The following is a 23,649-nucleotide window of genomic DNA, read 5'->3' on the forward strand; positions in this document are numbered from 1 at the left end:
TTTTTTGAATAATAAAATGCCTAATTCTTGTCAAATTTGGGATCACAGAGATTACAATATAATTTTTTATCGTAAATATTTCACTATAATAATTTCGATATAAATTATACTGATGGTTTTATAAATGCGTTTAAAAATTAATAAATGTAAAAAATCTTAACACCACTGCACATTTATGTACTGAAATATGACTATATTCTAAAACATTAGAGCGAGAGGTTTAAAAGAATACTATTTTATGTAATAAAAATACTTTATGCAGTCATCAAATGTCTAAAATAAATATAAAGGATAATATGGCTTCAAAATTATATAAATAGATTATCTACAATGTTTAAGGTATGTCCAGGATCATGCTTTGAAAATAGAAAAAAAGCTCCATTTTGACCCACGCTGAGCACGTCCGCCCTTAAAGAACACAATCAAACTTTCAAATTAAAATTACTCCTTCAAAAACTTCCTCCATCCCGCACGATCGAGCACTGACACTCTCAAGTTGCAGTAAAAAATATATAGTCATGGGAGTCACTTAAATGTGAACGTAGGTTTTCATATCAATTATATTCCACGTTTCGTTCTGATTGATTAGGTTATTAGTTTTCAAAATTTCTCATTAAACGCATTCACAAAGAACGCTCCGACTTGTTTCTGTCTTTAGAGAGTTCACGAATGACGTTGCATGGGTAGAGGAAATGGTGCACGACTGATTTACAGACAGTCTCTGACTAGCATGTTTCAAGTAAATCGTACATGATGACGCATGTCACTAGTCAAAAGTGATGATACAAGGTGTCAATGTTGGACACCATTTTGCATTAGTGGATAAAACGACTTATTATAAAAAAAGTCATGAACTTGAATGAACACAGGAATTTAGGCAGGATGATTTAATTAGGTTATCGCTTTTTTGGCCAGAAACCCACACTGTGACTTAGCACATTATTTCCAACTTCACAGATATCTTTCTCATACCTAATCTTCATTTAGAGCTTGTAAAATTGTTTCTCGATTAATTTCTAATTCTCCAGCTATCGATCACACATACCTGCCAACTTCGTTTGCCGGACCGTATAGCATCTCACACATTTTGTTAACATTAGCATCAGTAATATTGTCTCACCCATGTTTGAATCTCATATGCCACTCGAACACACTCAACTCTTTCAGAGAATCTGTACGATATTTTAATTTCAACAGTTCAGTAGATTTATTTGTGATTCAGTACATTTGTCTCCCATTTTTATGCCAAAGTGCACACACACATTCGTGTTACTTTCCTAATAGCTTACTAATGACTGGCTCTAATGGCTTGAAAATTTATTCACATAGTTCAAATGTATCTAAATACATTACAAGCGAAACTATGCAGGCATTCCATTCATTGAAAGTGAGTGAAGATTGTCACTGACGTACATAATTGTCCAATTGCAGGTGTAATTTATTTGTCACGATCCTCAGCCATGAGTGCACAACCAAGAAGAGAATTTATTTGGATTTGAAGAGTAAATGAAAACACTGAATATTAGTATTTATATATTATAATAAAGTATTTAACTGTTCACAATATAGTAATCATTCATAACAATTGCAACAAAATATATAAATGAATAATCCAGAAAGAAAACAGATTTCCATTTATAGATCAATATTATAATTTATCAATTATTTACCTTAATCCTATTGTCATAGTAATTCACATTTCGGTAAACTTGTACATTCTTTGTGGTTTCATTAGCAAAATGGACATTTTAAATTTAAGGTGAATATTCCACCTACCAGAGGCACCTAGAGGAAAAATACAAAGTTTATAATTTTAGACTTTTTTTAGGAATTTACATATTAAAGTGTTTTAATTAATAATAGTAAATCCATAAAAAGAAAAATATTATTTATTGAATGTCAAAGACTAACTTGCAATTTAAAAAGCCATTATAAAATGCAAATTCGTTAAAGGGTCCCATTTTATTATCACATATTGGTCATGTGCATTATTAAGATTTAGTATAACTGGATGTATGTCAGAAGCGCATGTCCAATTGCGTACGCGCAAGGCTGGCTGTAGAAAATGAGCATGTATACACACTGTACTTTACACTCATACTAACCTCTATCAATTGTTTTTAATAAATTATATTGTACACAGATTGCCATCTCTTAGAATCATGGTGAAATACTTAACCGAATTACAAGACAACCTTTTTATGATATATCAACTTTTAATATATTTCAAACAAAAAGACAGGTAATGTTTATAAAGTTTAATTCGCGGCCCACTGGGTACCGCCATGCAAATACCACCCGGCATTACAGAACGTACAGAAAAGATTTTTGATAAATCCGTAGTTTAAAGGCGTTTTTATCTATAAATATAAAAACATTTTTCATTATAATATAATGTTTTTGGATACGTATTAACTAATTTAAACACTTTAAAATATGAGTCATAAAAAAAATCTTATATTGTAAGCTTCATATTTTTCCCCTAGGTGCCTCTGGAAAGTGGTGTATTTGCCTTAAGATTCATAACAATTGCAAGTAAATGTAAAAATTGATAACCCAGAAAGAAGACAGCTTACTTTTTATAGGTCATGGCGAATTTTATGTAATAATAATAATTGAACTAACATTAATGACATACAAATCTTATTATAACATCAGCAAATACAAAATGTTACACTTTCTCCATAATTACGACTCAATTGCAAAGTCCAATGGAAAGTTTACCGAATATATTTCACTATACTTATTTTTATGCCAAAACACATTGAAAAAATATTTAAACTTATTCTTTTGGACAAAAAAAAAACAGTGAATAAGTATTTAGAAATAGTTCAATGTGTCTTATTTGTTTTTGAAAGTTGCGCTTAGTATTTACTGTATTTCTTATTCAATTATTTGCACTTGTAAAAAAACAATTTTGAAAATTGTAAAGTAACTACAGGCGAACTCAGTTATTATGATCTCGGACATAGCGAGATCTCAAGATGTAATGAGAAAACATTCATTGACATATTATATGTTCATGTTTTCATGTTTTTTTTGCATCTGGTTATAACGTTTGTTTCACATTTACGTTGTATTTTCAAATTACAACAATACTCCTGTTTTTTAAAGATGCAAGTTATAAGCAAAATAAAAATTGACATAATATTGTCTGTTCTGGCAGAACACATTAACTGGAGAATACTAGTTTTGAGTAATTTGACTTTGAATGTTTGAAATGGTCTATCATGTGAGTTTATTAAGTAATCATAAAAAGGATGACTTTAAAATAAAGACTGTTTATTTATTAAGAAGGTTTCCAGACGGTAAAGTTTGAAATAAGGAACATTTTGGTATAACTAACTCAATATGTCATTATTTCGAATTAGTGTTTTCTGCCATAACAGTGACGTGAATTATCAACAGTTGTTTGGATCTTTATAATTAATAATGCACAATATATAATATAGGATAATTTTTGACAATCTAATTTGCAAAACATCAATTATTACAATCAGAATAACATCTTTAACATTTCACAGAAATTAATTAATTAAAAAAATGCCCAACGTAGGTCAAAATGGAGATTTTCTGGTATTTTCAAAGCATTAGCCTGAACGTTCCTTAAACGCTGTAGGTAATCAATCTATTTATATAATTTTGAAGCCTTATGATCGTTTATATTTATTTTAAACATTTGATGACTGCATAAAGTATTTTTATTACATAATATAGTATTCTTTTAAACCTCTCGATCTAATGGTTTAGAATAGTCATATTTCAGTACATTAGTGGTGTTAAGATTTTTTAGATGTATTAATTTTTAAACGCATTTATAAAACCATTAGTAAAAAAAATCGTTTTTTCGGTTAGGTACATGTTCAAACACACGCGCTAACATGATCTTACTCCCTACTTCAGTTATCGTTTATCAACTTATGGCTACGGCCGTATGTTGTAGCTTAACCACTGGGAAATGCCAATAGAAATGGCGTATTTCAAGAAAATACTACCTTATTCTTAGGTCAATAATTATTCATGGGTGTTTTATCACATTTGAATTGTCAAAGACATAGCTTATAATCAGTTTCTTTAGAATTATCTTCAAATGTGGTAATCTTGCCCATTTTTTGAATAATAAAATGTGTAATTCTTGTCAAATTTGGGTTCACAGAGATTATAAATATATTTTTTTAATCGTAAATATTTCACTATAATAATGTCAACATAAATTTTACTAATGGTTTTATAAATGCGTTTAAAAATGAATACATCTAAAAAATCTTAACGCCACTGCACATGGATGTACTGAAATATGACCATATTCTAAAACATTAGATCGAGAGGTTTAAAAGAATTCTATTTTATGTAATAAAAATACTTTATGCAATCATCAAATGTTTAAAATAAATATAAAGGATACTAAGGCTTCAAAATTATATAAATAGATTATCTACAACGTTTAAGGAATGTTCAGGCTAATGCTTTAAAAATACCATAAATACTCCATTTTGACCTTCGTTGGGCATGTGGGTCCTTAATAAAATGAACAAAGATACAACAGAACTGAATACTTCATACTTCACCCCCAAGTATTTTATTTAAATTTGTCATGTTTTACAACATATTTCTGCTGCTGGAGTTGTAAATATCTGGCATATGCTACACTTAATGGACCTTCCTGTGGAACATTCTTTTTGGTAACTTCTTTGTTGTCTGTTTTTGTGGACACAGTAGAGGACACATTCAGTTCCCTTAATTTGGCTGCAATATCTTCAAAATTGATCGGCTCTGTGCTATTACGAAATTCATTTAATATTGCTAGTTTTGCCGCTTTCTTTTCCATTTTAAGACGCTGTTCTCGTATTAGGTCGGTGTCGGATTTTGAGATTGAATTTTTGTCAGTTGTTTCATCAATGAATGAACTCATATTTTTCTGCAAGCATCTGAAAAAAGAACAATTGAATTTTTGTATAATTCCGTGTAATGCATGTCACTATTGTTCATTATTTTACAATGTTTTCATTAGGTCGTATTCTTATTTGTCCGGTGGTTGTTTATCCAGTACAAATCTTGCAATCAATTTTTAACTAACTTCCCAACTGGCTCGACATTTGAAACTTTTAGAATATATCAGAACACGATGCCAATGCATTCTTTTAATACTTTTAGCCATCTTTAAGTAGAATTGAATTCATTTTCAGTTAATTCTGTTTTGTATGAAAAGTTATTTCGGGAGAAATCCGTAATCCAATCCACTATTATTGATTGCTAGGGGGCCTGGGGTCCTAGCAACTAAATTATTAATATATATGTGCGTTACTATGGAAATCAATATGAATTGTCAAAATGACATTTTATTATTATTTCTATCAAGTACAATTTTTTTTGATCGTTTAAGCTAGTCAAGTTCATATGATTCAACAGAAAATTTAAAAACGTTGTATATAAAAAGTTCTTTTTATCTTGTACTTAATTATTTAACTTTTACTTCCTGTGTACACATTCGTGATATCTACAGGTTGAATCGAGCTTATTATCAAGAAATTGGGTACCTATTTTATAAGACATCCAATGTTAAAAATTGACTCTTCAATGAAACTCAATAGATTCCGTGACATTTTATGCAGCGCATCAAAATTATATTTCGGTGACATATGAATACGTGTATTAATTAAGGCGCTAAGTACCAAAAACAAAAAAACTGACATTTTTATAGAAAAGTGTTCTACATACTAACTTCCAATGTTCCAACTGCCAATGACTTCAACTATGGTCTAAGTGCCTCAAGCAAGTCAAAAAAATACAGCAAAATATTTAAACCTGTCGACGTTGTAAGTCCGTTGGCCTGTTTTATTTATAATGGTGTAAATAGCACTATAGTGGTCAACCTCATTCAATATAAAAAGGCTGACGATGGTGTGTTGACACTTGCGAGTTATTAATACCTAAAATTATAGAAGCTGCCGTGATTTCTTCACACTGTAAAACCACATTTTTCAAAAGGTCTGCTTCATGAAATTTTACTGCGATGACTCGGTATTTTGTAACTACAGGCAATACAACTTTTTGGTACTTAGAGCCTTAATTAATACACGTATGCATATTACGCCGTTTACATGTGCATAGACTTACTGTGCACAGTAAGAAAATGTATGGGGAAACATGTATTATCCTACTGTTGGCAAGATTGCATGCATGAATCAAACAAGTTTGGAAGGTTAACGCGCAAGTATGATTATTTTCGACCCGTGTCTGCGCGCGCGCAGTAGAGCGATAGTGGCGAACCTGCCGGTAAAAAGACGAACTACTCATTTTGAGCTTTACCGATTTTCAATACAACTTGTCAGATAGTACTATAAAATGACAACATCGCGCCTTGCTTACTCTTGAAGAATGAGATTGGAGAGTCAGTCAGAACTTTTATGTGTAAAACAGTTATTGCCATGATAGCTTAAAATAAGCACTATTGCCGACAGTAATTCCATGCACGTGTACAGGCGCTATAAGACCCTATGATACATAATATGAATACCACAGTAGCATTCAATAAGACGTTTTCCCTTTAAAAACCATGCATTTCGCCACTAATTATAATGAACATATAATCTGAATGTACTGCACTGCTAATTAACACGTTGATCGCCATGGGGGTCACCGGTGACCGGCATTGGATTACGTTCAGGGGGCCATGGGGGTCACCGGTGACCGGCAAAGAAGACCTGCCTTAGAGTTGTTCTACAGCGCCGGCGGGCACGCTCGCAGTGCATTTTTCGATACGCGGTGACCGGCATGGCCCTTCTGTATATTACTGCCACTTGGCCTGAAAATATGTCTTCCCAGTCACAAAATATAGGCTCACTAATGTAAAGAATGTACATAATGAAAAAAAAAGTTTTCCTTTTAAATTGTAAATGTGTTTTTATTGATATAAAAATAAAAATTAAATAGATTATAAAAATGTAAGTTATAAAAAATATGTAAATAATAAAAAAATAGAATAACAAAAATGATTATAAGGTATGTATACGTATATTTCCAGTTTATGTGTATCCAGGTATTATACTACCCAATTTGAAAACTTTTATTCCGTATTTGTGCCTTTTCTGTTTATTATACTATCTAAATCTAAATATAATTCGACCGCGAAATGGCACCATGCTCTCGTCAACACATATGGACAGGTGACCGGCGAAATGGCCGGCACGGCGCAATAGAATAAATTAACTTGTTGGCGCCGCGACGGACACATGTGGCCGGCACATCATAAAAACCAAAATTTACGTAGAAAAATCATCAAAATGAAAAAAAAACATTATATTCTTTCATAACCTATCAAATAATACCTTAAAAACAAATAATCATTTTTTAACTATTTTATGTAAAACTAGTTGGCGATCAATGTGTTAACTGTCAGATTAACCGTCTTCTAGCACAGTGTATATTGCTAGGTCTACATTTGTGAATTTCTTTGTTCGCTAGAGGAATGCATTGTAGAACATGCGTACTGTGTGCATGCCTGCCTCAAACCATGCCAGTTTCAAGATGACCGTTTTTCGTGATGAAGATGCTAGCGCACATGGTTTCACCAGAATTGGCTTTTTGTTCAATATTACAATGTGTTACCGACTGAATGATTCCATAAAAAAAGAATAATAGTAAATTAATACACTATCATTTTACGCCAAATAAGCCAAAAATACTAAAATTTTGAAGGTTTCAAAACGAAAGATGTTCTGTATACTATATAGTTTTTTTTATAATACTATAATTTTTACATCTTTGTATTATTATAATCAGTATATAAAAAAAGTATGCAAAAAATCCCTGCATACGCAGAGAATGTCCCAGAGGCATGGAAAAATGCCAGCATTGTCATTCTTCACAAAAGAGGTGACAGAGAAGACCTAGCAAATTATCGTCCAATAAGTCTACGACCTATTCATCCAGCAGTGGATAGATTCAGGCTGATGATGATAGTATAAAAAATGGCCTCCAACAGGCATTCTTCGGTACTGGTAAATACAAAATTTAATTTTCCAAAACAAAAATTCTTCACCCACGAACTATATGAATGAATATTTTTGTCTCTCAAAGCGTTTCACTTACAGTGTTAATTTCTTTTCCAACTGATCACGTATTCTCGAAGATAGATTTTCATGATAATCATCTATTTCTTTTTTGCTTTCTTCAGAAATTTGATATGGCAAATTGAAATTCTCCATGGCATCCAAACTTTTTATCAGTGCTTCAACGTCTGTTGAGATTTTCTTCATTATCTGCATAGCAGGCTCCATCTTAAATCCAAAAAAAAAACAAGTCATTAGTAGGTGATACAAAAATGTAATAATTAAGTTAATACACACTGATTACGCCTTGGAAACCTGGACAGTAACTCTGCGAAATGAACGAGCCTTAAATGTTTTTGAAAGAAAAATTATCCGGCGTATTGATCCACCACTTTTTCTGTGCGCACGCTTGCAGATGGATGATAGATGTGCATTGAAAAATGCTAGATCTGGCAAGAAAAATGCCGTATTGGTAACATTGAATCCAGGGAAGGATTTGGGAGAAAAATAATGATATTTAATTTCAATGATTATATTTAGATTTCATCCTTTTCACCTTATAAATTAACAATAAAGTAATATTTTCATCCACTTTTCTCATAAATTCAGATCAAAGGGAGAGGATCCCAGCCAGGACAGAGAGCGTGCCCGTTGATGTTGAACAGTAGGCCTTGGTAAAAAAAACAACAGCATACTGCGCTGCCCACCGAAGAGAATAGATCTGATACCTCCACGTTTCTACGTATATGGAGGACCCCTTTAGGGTAAAGTACGAGCGAAGCTATGGATGCCACATTCATGTTTCTTATAGTTCGCCAAGCCAAATGTCCGTCTATCGCCGCTCGATCAAATAAAGTGCTCTGTACTTTTATTGATTAACAAAACGAAACATAAGAAGTACGTATCCAAAGGATACCTAGAGAAATAATTTTTGTTTTTAAAACAATACCGTAACGCGAAAGGGTAAGTTAGGTAGGTATAACATTTCGACGGCGCGGAAATGTAATCTTTATTTTTTACAAAATTTTGAACAGTACTTAGTAAACCTTGGGTCGTTATTAAGGCAAGAGAAAGCAGGTTAATTTTGGAAGAATACCTGGGGTAGCGCGGTTAGATCAAAGTCCATGTTTCCATTGCATTAAGAAGCGCAGGTAAATAAAACGCCAGGTGTAACCAAGGGATGCAAAACTTTACAAGTGAATTGTTTTATTAAGTTGCCCCCGTGGGAGGTATTGTTTTTATTTACATTTGATTTTGATATATTTTGCAACTAACTAATAATTTAATGATTATTATAGATTACATTCTTTCCGTGAATTTCGTTGTTGATAAACGATGTTAATTTTAATAACTTCCAATTGAAGCCGACGGCCCTTCTGTATCAATTATAGCAATGATAACTATTATTGTAGATATTTCAAAATTAGTAACACTGTTGGTGAAAAGTGAAATTGAACACGATGACCGTCGGGAATTAAGTATATTCCCAATCACAGATTCTGGCGACTTGTTGTTCGCCGTGGAATAATATCTGTGGCGGATTCCATAGCGGATAGTATTTTTCCTTTCCAACCGTGTTACGCAATATTGCCATGTGAAAATACGAGGGTGGGTCAATAAGTCCTTAGAAAAGCTGACAGGTGGCGCGACTAGTACTGTAAGCGGTTTGTTTTCATGCAGCGGCACTACCGATTCAGTATGCTGCGAAGTTTCAATCAGATTGGTCGGGTTGTTGTGTGTTTCTCGTACATTTAAAAAAAAAATTTGCTTGTGGAAAATGAAAAAATGGAAAATGGAGAAAATTGAGTTTAGAGCTGTTATTAAACATTTTAATATAAAAGGGTTAACAGCAAAGGAAATAAAAAATGAGTTGGATTTAGTTCACGGCATATCTGCTCCTTCACTTGCAACTATTTATAACTGGTTAAATGAATTTAAACGTGGTCGTACATCAACAAAGGATGAACCACGCTCAGGACGTCCTGTAGAGGTGACTACACCAGAAATGATCAATAAAATCCACGATATGGTGTTAAGTGACCGAAGATTAAAGTTGAGTGAGATAATTGAGGTTACAGGGATCTCAAAAGGTAGCGTCATTTCTATTTTACATGACAAATTGGGCATGAAAAAAATTTCTGCCAGATGGGTGCCGCGTTTGCTCACAGTCGACAATAAACGCAATAGGGTGGTGGCCTCTAAAGCCCTGTTGTCGCTCATGCAACGCAATCTGGATGAATTTTTTCGTCGCTTTGTGACTGTAGATGAAACATGGATACACCACTATACTCCCGAGACGAAAGAACAGTCAAAGCAGTGGATTGCGAAAGGCGAACCATGTCCAAAGAAGGCAAAAACCGTAAAATCAGCTGGTAAGGTTATGGCTACTGTATTTTGGGATGCACGTGGAATTATTTTCGTTGACTATTTGGAAAAAGGAAAAACAATAACAGGGGATTATTATGCATCTTTATTGGACCAGCTAAAAAACAAAATTGAAGAAAAACGGCCTCATTTAAACAGGAAAAAAATCCTCTTTCATCAGGACAATGCCCGTGTTCACACATGTTTACGATCAATGGCTAAAATTGAAGAATTGAAGTTCGAATTGGTCGACCACCCACCGTATTCGCCAGATTTAGCCCCCAGTGACTTTTTCCTTTTCCCAAACTTAAAAAAATGGCTAAGTGGACAACGTTTTTTTTCAAATGAAGAAGTCATCGATCGGACAAATGCTTATTTTGAGGACCTTCCGAAAACTTATTTTTCTGACGGTTTAAAAAAAATTGAGAAACGTCTAACCAAGTGTATTGAGCTCCAAGGAGATTATGTTGAGAAATAAAAAAATGAAATACAAAAATAAAAACAGTTTTAATGCTTTTTTCTAAGGAATTATTGACCCACCCTCGTATAATTAAATTTGTGTATCTATGATGCTTAAGGTTGGCAAGTATCTCGAATTATGTATCGCGGAATTTCCTTGCGCAAGTGTTCTTCTGATAAATATTTTAAATGTTATAGATATAATTTTATTTTTTGTTTGTGATCCGCTGTATGTAAAATCTCGTGAAAGACTAAGGCCAGCACAGCATTTTATACCCCTGCTGAATGCAAAGTCGATCGCTGCAGGGCATAGGGCATTTGGTCGGTGTAGGCCTCCGAATCCTCGGCTAGCTCCGGGCCTGGAGTGGAGGTACATTCGAAATCGGAAGAACGGATAGGCACTCTAATATAGTCGAAGTAAAACAATATTCACTATATTAATCGTCAATTTATTAAGTTCCACAATCACTAACAGTTATAAAGTCAAATCATGAAAGTTCGAAACACAAAACGAAAGAACCAAACAAAACAATATTGTAAGGCCTAATTTATTATATGTTAATTAATTATATAACCGACACACTTAGTATTTAATTGTTTGAGAATTAATTAGTTATTATTATTGGTAGCCGAGATTGCGTGAGCACGGGGCACGGTGTTGAAAAAGTTGGGAACCCGGTCCAATAAAAAAAATTAAAATTCGAGTGAAAACGGCTAAGTCGCTGTTTGACACTTCGCGTCTCGCGCTGTCAGTCTGACAGTAGGTATTTTTCGGGTAGGTATCAACCGGTAGGTATTTTCGAACCACGGTGAGTACCTCCTCACAAGTTCTGACAAACTTGTATAGAAAATTGCGGGAGAAATCACGCCACCGACCGTCGCAGGTTCGGGGTCGCAAGGGTGGAAAAAGACTGATCTCGAATTCAAAAATCACGGGTTTTTATACAAATCTGACCGATTTCATCCCCTTGTCCAACGTTTAGGGGGTGCGAAAATCTGTTAACGGTTTCACTATGAAGATTGGCGGAAATCGTACCGTGATTGATTATCCGCAACATCCACGTGAAAACCGGTTCAGATACAGCACACCCCCCGCGTGGTGACATTCCTCATGGCTGAGGGAGGGCCGTCTCAGAGGCGGCCGGCCCCGTGGGCTCTAGCGGCGTGACGGTGCCTCTCACTCAGAAACAAGGGTACTCCCGAGTTAGCCTGGATGGTAAGGCTTCATATCCCAGTGGTTAAATTGGTATATTCGTGGCACCAGGCCTACGATAGCGCATACCAATCCTTCGGCCAACTACCGTTGGAGGGCCAATCTTTGAGGCACTCCGACGGCCTGAATACCTCCTCGACGTTGGTCTCAGAATATGAAATCGGTAGGTCATTAATTTATTTACAACATGATAGTTTAATATTAAATGATATCTAGAGGGAACGTTACTTAAATTGAATATGTCTGCGTGCCTGTCGCGCAATCTTTCTTACCTTAACATCTAATACAGCTCGGTGTCGCCACAGGCACATACTTACGACTAGTTGACGGATGTTATTCCGTCAACCAAACATATAGGCAGTAATAATTGCTTAGTACATACTCATACTTCGCCGATCAAAGATTTCCCGCGCCTTATTCCAGTACGTGGTCTCCTTGATCGACCAAAATCATTGATCCGATTCTCCCGTCGCGCGTGAGCGTGACGCCGTCATACACGCGAGCGAGAGGGGCTCTGTCACTGCAAAGCGGGCAAATTCGTATCGCGAAATCGGTTTCCACACATACGACAGAGACGCCGTCGTACGTCAGAGCAGGAAAGCTGCCGGAATACCGATTCGGAAACGCCGCGCGCGGAACAGCCGTGGCTATTTGAAATCGAATTTAGTATGAAAATTAATTACGCGGGATCGTGATTAAAATCGGATCGATGATTGCCCTACGTGTTGCTATACTTTGTGATTGCACATATGTACAAATGGAAGTTTTCGCAACAGGCCTATGAGCATATGTTAACAATTATTGTGCCGTGTACGCGCGATGCGTGGCGACATCGATCCATATACCCTTAATATTACGATACAACTTAATTACTTTTAATTATTATATGCTATTAACGCCCATCTATATGTCCCCCTTTATTATTCTCGTTAACCCTTGCATTTTTACATTAATTTATACATTATATTACAATTTACATTACATATTAAACTTATAATTCAAATCATAATTTACATCCTATTTAATTTAATTATCCCCTTATCTAAACATATATTTAATTCAAATTTAATCCTACACATTATTACCTATTACCTATATTTACACGACTCGTTCATCCGCAGTTCACCCTGAGAAGTCGTGGGACCTGTCAGAGCAACTGCGGGACTTACACATAGGGTATATATCGCATGTTTTCGTTCGGCCTTGCCGGGGGTCGTCATCATTACATCGGTGGCACATTGACTACCAGGGTCAGACCGAGCGGCTGGGGAGTACTACTCCATATGGGAGCGCCCCCCACAGGGGCGGAAAAATCAGTGCGTGACATCGGGTTAACTTGCGGACAAACCCTCTCTGGGAAATACCTTGGTGAAGGCGGCACACGGTAGGTGTCCAATCTAGCAGGCAGTTAGTCAAAGAGGTTGGACTGGACACGGTGTCCAACGTGCGCCACGCGTTTTATAATTTTCGCTGAATTGTCAAATAATTTCAGAGTTCGTGTGCTACGTACGTTGTAGTGTAGAATTCGCTAGTGTTACGAATCAAGTCATTCATAGATTCTTAAACTATAGTTGCCACAGCCCACGGCGCCCATCATTAACAAATTTAGGGCTGTTGCAAATTATTTATGTGTATTGATATTGACCTGTACCCATGTGTGTATAGCGAGTAACCTTTTTTTGTGAACCTAAATTGTTAAAATAAACTTTCTTTTGAGATTTGTGCTACGAACAACGTGTGTTTCATTTTGAATATCCACCATCATCAACTGTCAATCCTACATCTTAACCCTTTATAGGACAACTTTTTTTTTTAAAGATATGTGCTTAATTATTTTTTTTATGTATTCTATATTCATTTTGATTAACAGAAAAAAAAATTTTTTTTTTGAAATGTATATAGTTTTTTCGTAATTATCGATTTCCCAGCGGTCAGTTTTCTGACCGGTGTCCATTTAGGTAAAAAAAATATTTGTTCACAAAATTTTTTTTTAATAATTTTTTTTAGGAAAAAATTATAATTTCATTTATTTCTGTAACAATAATAATTACTTTATCAATTTTATAGAAATTTCTCAAAATAATAAACATTTCTAAGGCCTTGTTGGCTTTTTCTTTTGTTCAGATAATTGATACGGCATAAAACACGGTATGCAAAGGGATACTTTGCAATTTGTTACTGAGCTTCGTATCACTTTCAGCATAGTGCTGCAATAACCACATCTACGAAGTGTACATTTTTCTGGATAATGATTTGAATTGATATCGTCAGGAAATGGAGGTCGACCAACCCTTTTTCGTGAAGTAAAAGATCCTATCAGCTGATAAGCCAACTTGTTTCTAAAGCGAAGATGTTTAATAGGTTTTTTTTTTCATTATTCAACACACATTGGTATTCTGTTATTCCTTCAAATAATCTCAGGGATGCGTCTTTACCCATGTCTTCAAGGTCTTTCGCACTAAAACCTCCGCTTCTCCCATTTTCCATCCTCGGACAATAAAAACAAAATTTTGTTCTGCAATATAGGCTTCTACTTATACATATAACATTCCATAACTATTTTATTTCATTCTGAGATATGTATTTTAAAAAATTATTACAGTTTGAATGAAAACAAAAACAATTATTTTTACCCGCGATTTTTATGGAAAACATTTTTTCAAAGAATGACACATATCATCAAATAACTCGATAGCGACTAATTATCCACAAAAACTAACTAGTAATTGTAAAAGTTCACTATATTGTTATATGAAATTAGATGTATTGTGGTTTAGAAATTATTTTTAGTGTTTATATTATGTAAATCAAAAAGGATCCAAATTATACAATTTGAGGTTAGATTTTCGACATGCCACTCAATAATTTGATATTATTTTACTATAACACATACAATTTATAGGTGAAATACAAAAAACTATATATTTGTATGTATAGTATAAATGTGCATACTTTGTTTTCAGTAAACAAGTCACAATTTTCAAAAAACAAGAACATAAAAACACTGTTGTTGAAAAACTGGCAGCTATCATGTCGCTAAATGGACACCGGTCAGATAACTGACCGGGACACATTTTTCGTAATATACTCAATATGTGCGAACTTCAGGGCGATTGGTCAGATTCAAGACCTCTGTGCATTATCTGAGAATGATTAAAACCCATAAAGGTGTTTATAACTTGTAAAATTATAGAAATATAGACCTTAATGTTGCCGGTCTCAAAACTATCCGTTTTTCGCTTATGACCTATAAAGGGTTAACCCAACTGTCAAGACTAACCTTACACTGAAGTGCTCTACCAAACCAAACCCAGCTTCGATTGACCGCCCTGAACGATTTACATCACTGAGCTGTAAGCTGGAAGCTGGTCGTGTGACTCACACGTATCGACCGACGGCGCGCTACCAAGGGCGTCATTAACGTCAGGCCGACCGGAGAGTTGAGCGCGGAGGTCGGATCGGGCTGTGCGGCCCTGACTCGCCTCCCTACCCGGACTTCCGGGGTGTCAGATCTAATCCTTACACTTTTGTGGATATGCAAAACTATTTAAATCCAACATCACCACATTGGTGGACTATGAATTTTAACAAGAAATAAATGCATTCACTGAGTTCTGTCAAACTAAAATAGGATTGTCAGTTGTTTTGTTTATTTGATGTGTCAGAATATTTTCAAATTTAAAGCTTGCAGAAATCCGAGAAAATCGAACAACGATGTGACATTTCTATTAGCATACATAATCAATATAGACATTTATTGCAATATGTAACTAACAAGCACCTCCTATTTACTGTCTGACAAGAAGATCTAGGCAATAACCGGAAGTCGCTAGTGCGGTTAAAAGCAGGAGGAGCTTATTAGTTCACAGTTTTAACACGTGGACAACTCGTCGCTAACCGGAAGGCGCTTCAATTGAAGTGCGGTTAAAAATGGGAGGAGCTTGTTGGTTCACAGTTTTAGCACGTAGCCAAGATCTTGTTGGACAGTAGTTAATTGCACTTCCGACTCCAGCGACTTCCGGTTATTGCCTAGATCAGACATGGGCAACCTGCGGCCCAAATGGAGACTTTTTGCGGCCCAAGGGCCATTTTATGTTTTCAGTTTTCTATATTTTGCATTTTGGTATTCATATAAAATAGATATAAAATTTTTCGTAACAAAACTCAAACTTTATGAAAATCAATTATGGTCAAAATAATTCAATTCATTTCCCATTATTAAATGACTTTAATAGTGACTGTTAAGATTTTTTTAAATATTCTAATGAAGTCACAAATTGAATTAAAGAATTCGACACCAGATTCACATTTATGCAACAGTATGAAGTAATGTTCAAAATATTCTTAACTAAAATTTAACGTGGAGGTGGAATCAGCGCCTCCAAATTTACAAATGGAGCTAATAGAACTGCAATCAAGCATAGAGTTAAAGTGCATGTTCGAAGGGAATAAGTTCAAGTTTTATCAGAAATATATCCTCAAAGATAAATTTCCAAAATTAAAACGACTGGCAATGTGCATTACAGCAGCATTTGGGACTATATATATCGCTGCGAATTTTTTTTTAAATGTAGTAAAAACGAAGTGTCGCAGCAGGTTGCTCGATGATAACATGACCAATCAACTGGGATGCGCGCGTCGGCTAAATTACCAATCAATATGAAAAAGATATCAAACAATATACAAAAGCAAGAGTCACATTAATTACAGGGTAATAAAATATTTTGAATAAGTTCTTTGTTTTATTTTTTTATGTGTGGCCCACCTAAGGCTCAGTAATATTTTTTTGGCCCACCAAACGATTTGGGTTGGGTACCCCTGGCCTAGACCTTCTTGTCGGACAGTACATAAAGTAATTAGCACAGTACATAAAGTAATTAGCGTACCAAATCAATGGGTATCATGGTGACTAAATTTTTTTATCATTTCATCTAGACTTATTTCTATTAGATTAGGACACCAAGCGACCTGCAGGGTCTAGCGAGGCAACTGGCTCTGCTAGTCTTCAATAAATACCTACCTAATAATTATTTTTAATTATAGAAAATCTTTGAGAATACGTGTATAGTTGGAAAAGAGACGTATTGATATTTTTACTAGGCACCTACCTACATCGGTGGTTGGAATTTACGATTTCGAATTTTTTTATTATGGTGCCTCAGGCCTTTCCTAAGTCCCTAAATTTACTACTGCATATCGTCGGTCCCTATTAAAAAAGTCGGATCTGCAAAATGCTATTTTTCAGTACGAGCAATCAAAGATGTTTCATCAAATATCCTTTGTGACCTATTGCTTGCCATAATGAATAAAAATACGGGTTATAGAAACTTTTCTAAATGTTTATAAAAACATCCGTCTGTCCGGTGAACATAGCAGCAACTGTCAGATCCGACGCATCTTGCTCACCCACGCCCAGCCAACAATGTCGGTTGGTATAAATAAGAACCGACATTGTTATTCGGACACTCTCGACATTGTTATTCGGACACTCTCGGTAGATCTGTCATTTTTAACTTGAGTATCTCGAAATTTTTCAAACAAACAAAAAAAAACTGTGATTGTTGGTATAAATGTTTAAAGTGTTTAAATAACTTTTACGTAATAATCCGAAAATGACAAAATTTCAGATCTGACTTTTTTAATAGGGACCGACGATATTATAATGATTATCAATTATTATATTCGCACGTTTAACAAATCTCCATTTCTGCGCCGGTGGCAGCTGACCTGTTGACCACCCCTTGTTAAGCCATTACAATACAGGACCTATTCCTGATTTAGTTTAAAATATCACCGCCCTGGAAGCAGACTGTAGTAGTATATGAAATAACATAATTTTGATATAGGGCATAGGCAATCGGAGTCAAAGTTTTAACTTCACTAAACCAAGCCATAAAACAATGAAAAGAGTTTGGTATAGACATGGATATAATTTCCTAAAGCAAATGCAAAGAGCCCAGAAACTACACTGACAGAACTAAGCAACATCTTTGCGTCTGAAAGAGTTGTGTAGATGTAGCAAAAAGTATAATGGCCGAGCGGTTTAAGCATCGGTTTATAACGTCATGGGTCCCAGGTTCGAACCCTGGGTCTGACAAATACACATATTATTTTTCAATTTGTGTTTGGAGTCAGAGTATGGTAACCTAACAGGTTGAGCAAGTGGCTAACATACATTTCTCGTAAAAACAAAAATCTGTTAATACAAACCTCCAATCTGTTAAGGCCCACAATATGATCTTATTAGAATCGGAGATGGGCAAAAAAAGAGAAGACGATTGTATTTGTCTACACCAGTGTGTGAAATAAGATTCTATTTTTATGGTTCGATTCCCAGTGAGGTCACAATATATGTCATTTTCTCAAACCCTGGGTGTTTGTGATTGTTTCACTTATATTACTAATTAGACTACTGTTTCACTACACTACTGTCAATCAGCCTTATGGTCTGTTGCAATGTTAAAAAGAATATAAGTAGCTATATATATATACCTATATCATGGGCCCCACAAGGGGAGGGCTGACAGGGCTCTAGCCTGGGGGCTCGGCGTGACCGGTTAAGTGAAATATACATACACCACAAATTTGCTTTAATAGTAAAGAGCATTTTTACAAGATGTGCGATGAAATTTGATGTGATATGAAGATTGATATAGTAAAGTGATAGGTAATTCATGTGTAGAATTTTATTTTATGATTATTTTTACTGTGTTTCCTGACTATGAAAATGGCTAGTTATCCAATATGTCGAAGGGTCGCATGTTACTTGATGCTGAGTGCCAACAACTCAATAAATCTTTATTTAAAAATACAGAAATCGCTAAGAATACACAAAACACTCTTAATTTGATGTCAAAGAACTCTGGGGTTTCGCGGAATACCAATTGGGGAACACTAATGTAAAAAAATCACACTGCCCTTCACCTTAGCGATAGCCAGGGGGGCACACCAAATATCCTGGTGTGGGAGTCCGCTTCCGGATGTGGGGGCCATGACCTATATAATATCATAATGTTTTTTTTATCAAATTGTATTACTATTGAATAAAGGATTGATAAAAGATGTACATATATACGTAGTTAATTCAAACCCCATTTTTTTAGGTCTACCTACCTATTAGTCTGGTTCTGTAACGAAAAAGCTTTATCAGGTTTGTTCAAGTACCTATGTGTTACCCACTAAGGACAGTAAATGTCAGTAAATTATAATTATATAGGTAAGTAGGTACAAAAAACGTACCATTATCGCTGCAAGCATAACTTTACTCAAGCTAGGATAAAAATAATATTTTTTCACTCCATTCATTGTTATCATAATATAATTTACTTATAGATATGAATCTCAGGGAATCAAATTACTTTTGTGATTGGTACCTACGTGCATGCATAACATTGTTATGGATAATAATATAGTCCAGGGATCGCGAACCTTTTTACGTGTACGTGCCAAAATTTTCCAAATACTATTTTTTGACTGTGACGTGCTGAGCAGTTTTTCAAACAAAAGTTCCGCCCGCAGTCGGGTTGTTTTTTCACAGGCGACTCGTTTTTTTAGACGGCAGTTCCGGGGTGGGCCGCAGCCGGTCGTTTGGGCTCGTTTTTTCACAGACGGCTCCTTTTTGTGGACTTGTGAATGCATGATTTTCGTCGTTCCGTTTGCGCATCGATCGATATAGGTAGGTACTTATATTAAAAATATTATTAAGAACCGAATAAAATACGCATTTTTAATATTATATAATATGTATTTAGTTATTTGTAAAACTTTTTGTGAAAAAAATATCTTTTGAATTATACCTATATCTATTTTTTTTCTCTTCAACACAAAACATTCGCGTGCCACTCCATAGGTTCGCCATCCATGATATAGTATATAGTTAATAATTACTGATTTATAAATCACGTTCTGACAGTTCAGTTGAGAAAAAGTGATGAATAGGTATTTAAATAATATTTTTATCCACTAAAAATGAATGTTATGTTTACTATACGGTTGGTCATACCATACTATACCTACCTACCTACCTACTTTCTCAGTTAACAAAACAAAGTTAAAAACGTAGGCACGTACCTACTTCGTATTCGTACACCGTAGGAAGCTTCTCTTTTATAGGCGATGTGGTGATTTTTTCCATAATAAAAATATACCATAAAGTCATTTTGTTTCGCCACTGTCAAGACATCAGGTTGTCACCGAGCCGATCTTATTATGCGGCAGTGATTACCAACCAGCATTCGCGTGATTAGGCAAACGTTTCCGAAAAACTAGACACGGCTATCATTATTGAGGAGGTAGGTAAGTAAAAAAAACATAATTTTCGCGTGACGAACAGAATAACAAATTATGATCCATTTCGGGATGTAGGGTTCACTAGGTTTTTTTGGACTCGCTGGCAGTCTGAGAACGAACGTCGAAGTGTCAATACGTCATTTTGTTTCGTGATGGCGACGGGGGTATTAATTCTTAAATCGTGTAAAGATGACTAAAAACGTTACCCATTTACTTTAAAAAGAAAACATGTCAATGAATATATTATTATTGTTACTAATAGAACATTAAATGGACTCATGTTGGATTTATATGACAAATTTTATTTCGGTCGCAATGAGTCATTTGCACCCGCGACCCACTATCCGCGCATCGCCTAGCCACGATCTTTTTAGACCATGCCTCTACTGAGGTATAGCCTTAAGCGAAGCACTGAAATGCCGTGTGTCTGCGCATTCGTTCAATGAAAGCAAATTCGTTTGACTGACAAAGTTTAGTGTGCACTATTTATGTCGGATCTTAATGGCCTACCTCCACCCTTCGCCACTGGTTTGTAGCGCTAGGAAGATCTTATATGTATGTGTTAACCATCAGAGGGTCCCCGAGATTTTATATAATATTCCTCTCCAACCAAAGAAGACAGACAACCAACAAAGATTCCGCCAACCAAAAAAAGGTTTGAAATTACTGCTATAGTGTAGAGACCTGCATGCGTTCCGAGAATCCGATCGGAAGAGAATTATTTACGCTTTCATGCGCGTGAATGAAGATATTGGCCCAACATTATTTGTGCCAAGCCCTGCTTCAACAATTCAAAACCTTATACCTACATACCTAGTTAACAAATTCTGAAAAAAAACACGAATTGCTTCAAATAAAAAATGCACATAGGTTATAGGCAATTTGTAATTTAACTTTCGTACGTAAATATGTATAGGTACCTACCTACCTATTATGTTACATATTATAATATTGTATACTAACTCCGAAGAAAATTAATGCGATCCTTGTGCTATGCTTTGTCTTCAAATGAGGTCAAGACTTTTTTTTTTCAAGATCTTTTTGCCCCCCAAAACAAATTCCGTACGCCCCACTTTCACTCTACATCCACGAGACGTGTTCTTCAATAATTATTATTATCTTCGGCCACATTCCCGCAACATATTATCAAGCCAGTCAGTCTAGAACAGGGCTTCCCAAACTTTTTCTGCAATGGAACACTTCGCAAACCCGGAAATTTTAACGGAACTCTTAGTTTATTTTGTAGGTTATTTATTAGCGCAGCTAACCGTTCTGCCAATTTTGGCAACTGTCGACAAAACTTGTCAGCCGGTCAGTTAAAAACAATATAGGTACCCCATCTTTTTCATGCGCACGGTGTGAGAAAAGATGTTCCTCCGCATGAACCTAGATCATGACCCCCACATCCCGAAACGGCCCCCAGGCTAGGATCTTTGGCGGACCCCCTATTTATCGCTAAGGTTAAAGGCAATGTGACTGTCTACAGTTGCATATTCCAAATGGTGTTCCGAGGTAAAATTAATGGTATTTTTAGCGATTTTTTTGTATTTTTAATACACCCACTTTTATGTTGATATGCACAATTATGGACATGTCAAATATCGACAATAAGCAAAAATTGTAAGTATGGCAAAACCATATATTATTAAATGTTACTATTCGTGAAGTGAAACAGCGCAGCAGGCGACATTTTTAATATTAGTGCATGTTTGTGATGTGTGTTTATCTCACTTGGCTGGTCGATCTCTCACCCCCCCCCCCCCCGTAAGCCCAGGCCCCCAGGCTAGAGGCCTGGGGCTCTATGTTAGAACTTGCGAGTGCAAGCTTCCCGGTCGAGATGACGTCATATGACATCATTATGACGTACTACCGGAGTGATAATAGCACTCGAGAATATTACGCTACTCCGACAGCGGCGCTATTCATTGTCACCATACACATATAGGTGTATCGTAATAATATTTTCTATGGTTATTCTGTGCGCGGTCGGCATGCCTCGAGCGTGACGACAAAATTACGTCATCTCGTCTGGTGCCACACGAGACGAGAGTTAGGAAATCGCGGTGCTGTCATCCCCCTCTTGTGCGAGCCATGAACCATCTAGATACTTGTCATAAACATCAGTGGAGATTGATCATCACTCGCCTTTCAATATGAAGTAGATTCTTTAATTATTTTAATTTTACTTATTTTACTTCTACATAGTAGAAGATTTTAAAATGTGTTGCAGTGTATAAAACCTTTCCTAATGGTCGCGGAACACCTATTCAGGTTCGGCGGAACATAGTTTGGGAAACCCTGGTCTAGTGAGTGGGGGGGTAATCAAATATGGCATTAGGTCACAAAACCAAGCGCCAGAAAGTAAGAAAGCGACTAATTTGAGAATCATGGTTGAAGCAACCAGAACATGGGGATTGTTGACAGACCTAACCTACCTTATTCATATTTAATAATAATACATTATAAACTATAACTTTACGTACCTGAAGTAATTAGTTAGCAACTAATTGAAGAATTCACAAACTGTCACGAAAAACTACACAATATTTCAAACAATTGCATCAGCTGCAATAAAATTTAACGCGACCACACCGCCCAACAACAAATGCACGACTGGCGAAAGCCGGCAAGCCGCGGCAGCGTGTTATCAAATCAGAAAAATAAAAGAAAACTGCAGGTTTGTTCCCGCAACGAGAGCGACCAGTGTTGTCATCTTTTTCTACGTTAATGATAGTACAGGTATAATGATTATAGTACATCTGAAAAAATAAAGTACCTACAGGAACATTAAATTTGTCGTCTTGAATCTTTCAAAATAGGTAGGTAATAGTCTTTTTGGCATATTTACAGTAAAATTGTAGTATTTTGCATTTTTAAAAATTATAACTATCGACCGAGGGGAGGGTACTTATGGGTTTTGAATTTAAATTTTAATTGATTTTAAGTTAATATGTCTTATATTTGAATAGGTAATAGTAATTTGAGTAAGACAATTTTATATAATTTTACATTTTCCAAGAATCCAAATTTATTATACTCTAAGGCATAAAGTCCACTAAAGCGGCTTGCGGGGCGCTTGCGCATTTTCTATATGAATCATCGAAAATACAACGTAATCAAATACGCCAGCGCACACTGGATTTGACGACGCATTGTGCCCGCCTGCCCCATGAGTCACCGTTTTTTGGCTTCTCAGCGATACGAATTAACGAGCGAATTAAGCGTCGTCGATAGACGGGCGAGAAGCCATTATTTAAGAACAGTGAACTCTTT

At 35.6% G+C, this 23,649-nt stretch overlaps 1 long non-coding RNA gene across 1 annotated transcript; it reads right to left on the reverse strand.

Moving 5' to 3' along the window:
• Positions 1 to 1,562: 1,562 nt before the first annotated feature.
• Positions 1,563 to 22,981, reverse strand: LOC147079540 (uncharacterized). The gene is made up of 3 exons (XR_015069644.1): positions 22,860 to 22,981; positions 8,092 to 8,279; positions 1,563 to 4,928 (listed from the first exon to the last, which is right to left on the reverse strand). It is a non-coding gene; the product is annotated as an uncharacterized LOC147079540 (long non-coding RNA).
• Positions 22,982 to 23,649: the final 668 nt, after the last annotated feature.

Source organism: Rhyacophila brunnea, unplaced genomic scaffold, assembly GCF_057557595.1.
Source record: "Rhyacophila brunnea isolate RB1 unplaced genomic scaffold, BYU_Rbru_1.0 scaffold_1, whole genome shotgun sequence".
NCBI lineage: Eukaryota > Metazoa > Arthropoda > Insecta > Trichoptera > Rhyacophilidae > Rhyacophila > Rhyacophila brunnea.